Source organism: Odontomachus brunneus, unplaced genomic scaffold, assembly GCF_010583005.1.
Source record: "Odontomachus brunneus isolate Ranch 3 - 2012 unplaced genomic scaffold, Obru_v1 Obru_scaffold_003, whole genome shotgun sequence".
Lineage (NCBI taxonomy): Eukaryota > Metazoa > Arthropoda > Insecta > Hymenoptera > Formicidae > Odontomachus > Odontomachus brunneus.
The window spans coordinates 3,953,201-3,956,632 of NW_022639453.1; positions in this window are offsets into that span (position 1 = coordinate 3,953,201).

Genomic DNA, 3,432 nt, shown 5'->3' on the forward strand with positions numbered 1-3,432 from the left:
AATTACTACCGCATGCGGCTTATTCTCCAGACTTGGCTCCGTCCGATTATCACCTGTTCGCATCGCTAGGACACGCTCTCGCTAACCAACGCTTCGATTCGTATGAAAATGTGGAAAAATGGCTAGATAACTGGTTCGCTTCAAAAGATGAAAAGTTTTTTTGGCACGGCATTCATAAACTGCCAGAGAGGTGGGAAAAATGTGTTCAAAACAGTGGAAATTATTTTGAATAAAGTATTATTTATCACTTTCGAACAACAGACGTCTTATTTGTATAAAAAAATTCCGGTTTCATACTTCTACACCTGGTATACTGTGCCCAAGTGTTCTCCTTCTCATTTTATCTTACTCTCGTATCTCTGTTACTCTAACGCTGCGCTTCATGCGCATCATGCGTGGAAACGGAACGCACCCATAGAATTTCAGTACTGGCAATGAATTTCAGAACACAGCCCTTGTTCCCACAATTGTAAGAACCGCGTATTTTTAAATAACCAATTAATTAATTTTTTTAAAGAAAATGTTTCTTATTATTAAATAAATTATTTATTATAAACGTAAAAGAAATATTATCTACAAGAAAAATGTTTACTACCAGACATATATATAGCAGATATTTGTTATCAATCTTTTTAATTAAATTCTTATTTATTTCTTTTTTATTACGTTGTTTTTAAAGCATTATTACTGATTTTGTCCTCAATCTGATATGTCCTCAAGCAAGTGCCATTTAATCGATATTATTTATATTTTATTTAAAAAATTCGCTTATCGCCTTGGTTGGGCCTGAATTCGGGAGATTTAGATTGAACTCACAAGGGAACTGTCTATACGCGTCATGTTAGATTTGGCTAATCTTTATATATATTGTAGTAATCCCTTTCCTGTAAATATAGTTCGTATAATTGTTGCCAATAAGCACTAATTTACGAGAAATTAGAGTTAAATATTTTTCTATTCGCCTAGAGTACCGTTTAAATAGAAACGAGATTGAAGGAGCTAGTGTGGCGCAGCGAGTAAAGAGCGCAGCTAGAGAATGCTCTGAACGTCATGTGTTCGATTCCGACTTGTTCTAACTTTTTTTTATTTTTCTGAAATATGAAATAAAATAAATTATTAATATATGAATTAGCTAACTATTATCCCAGTATTATTATCATTTGCATTTGTTAAACAGAATTGTACGAAAAGTAATGAGATACGCCTATCAACGAATAAATAAATTATTCTTTTAAAGTTCGGGAAGGGATTTTATTTCAACATTACTAGTCGTTATATTACTTTGGAATGCTTGCCTGATGAAGTTTTAAGATTTGCATCCTATGGGAACGGCCTAACAGTTGTATCGTTTTTGCTACCTATGGACCCGTTTCTTTCACGCTCAGTGTATAGTGGAGGGGTGATGGAAAAGAACTTTCCGCAGGTAGCAAAAATATAATAACGATACCACTGTTAGGTCGTTCCTACAGGACACAAATTTTAAAACTCTATCAGGCAAGTATTTCAAAGTAATATAACGAAATGTTAGTAACGTAATGTTGAAATAAAATCCCTTCCCGAACTTTAAAAGAATAATTTATTTATTCGTTGATAAGTGTATCTCATTACTTTTCGTACAGTTCTGTTTAAAAAATGCGAATGATAATAATACTGAGATAATAGTTGGCTAATTCTTATTTTAATAATTTATTTTATTTCATATTTCAGAAAAATAAAAAAAAAAGTTGGAGCAAGCCGGAATCGAACGCATGACGTCGAGCGTTCTAGCAGCGCTCTCTACTCGCTACGTCACGCTGGCTACTTCAGTTTCGCCTCTACTTAAACGGTACTCTAGGCACATGGAAAACTTTCAACTCTGATTTCTCGTAAACTAGTGCTCGTTGGCAATAGTCATATGAGCTGTCATTTGAGCAGAAAAGAATTACTACAACATATATAAAGATTAGCCAAATCTAATGCGGCGCGTATAGACAGTCCCCTTGTCAGCAACATACTTCGTACTATGCTATCTTGTGTCTGCAATGTTGGTACGTCGTTTTAAAAATTAAAAGAAAACCATAATAATTATAGTAGCACTTTTCTTAATTTTAGAACTGCTAATAAAAAGTAAAAAAAAAGTTTCGCATTTTTAATATTGAAAAATAGCATTTTTAATTCCGAAAAATATCATAAAATAAAAAATTTAATTAATTGTACCAACTAGAGGTGCGAATCTAGCACGACATTTCCACCTCTAAAGTATAAGAAATTAATAAATACCATTACTTTTAGCAACAGTTCCCGTTAGTTTTCATTAAATTCCATCACTGAGTGTGTACGTAATTTAAAAAAATTTTAACAATTATTTTTTTCATAAACTTCAAATATTGCATCCAGCATTCGACATTTGACGAAAAAGTGTTATGCTGATCCTCGCATTTTTTCGATCCTAGTTATCGATTTTAGCAAAGTTCTAATCCCCACGATTATTTTTAAGTAGAATTCCGGCGCGCGCGCGCGGCTAACTAATTTTAGATAATTTTTTAAACTTCGGAATGAGTACGATACTCGAGGAAAAAGGGTCGTGCAGTTCTTAGCAATTCTATTGACAGTTTTCTTTAGTTTTAGCAAAGTTTTAATCCGTACGATCAGTTTTAAGCAGAATTTTTGCCATTAACTATTTTTAAATAATTTTTTAATCTTTGGAGTCAGTACGATACTAAACGGAACTCTGCTTAAAAATAATCGTGAGAATTGCTAGAACTCTGCTAGAACTAACTGTCAATAGAACTGTCAAAAATGATCTGCATAACACATTTTCTCTGCGAAAGTCATACTGACTCTGAAAATTAAAGTACTTAAAAAGATTAAAAGATATAAGAAGATTAAAAAGTACGTAAAAATAAGTTAGTCGTCGGAACTTTGTTTAAAAATGATCGTGGAGATTAGAACTCTGCTAGAAATATCGATATCTATCGAAAAAGTGCGAGAAATGATCAACACAATACTTTCCTGAAGTTTCGTGCTGAGTGCAATATTAAGTTTATGAAAAAGTGTAATTATTGGAAATTTTTTAAAATTATACTCAGGGATGGAACTCGATCAAAACTGACGGGGAACTCTATTGCTAATATTAATGTTATTTATTGATTTCTTGTATTTTCGAGAGGATATATCGTACTAAATTCGCAAAATTGTTAGATTAATTTTCATTTGCTATTTCTCGTATTAAAAATGCGAAATTCTTTTTTATTTTTTATCGGGAGCTCTAAAATTATGAAAAGTGCTACTAGAGTTTCCTTTCTTAATTTGTGAAACGCTATGTTATTGACACATCTATGTTCGTAGACACATCTCTTTGATTTATAAATTTGTCTCATATTGTCTATGTATATTTCTAAATCCTATATATATATATATATATATATATATATATATATATATATATATATA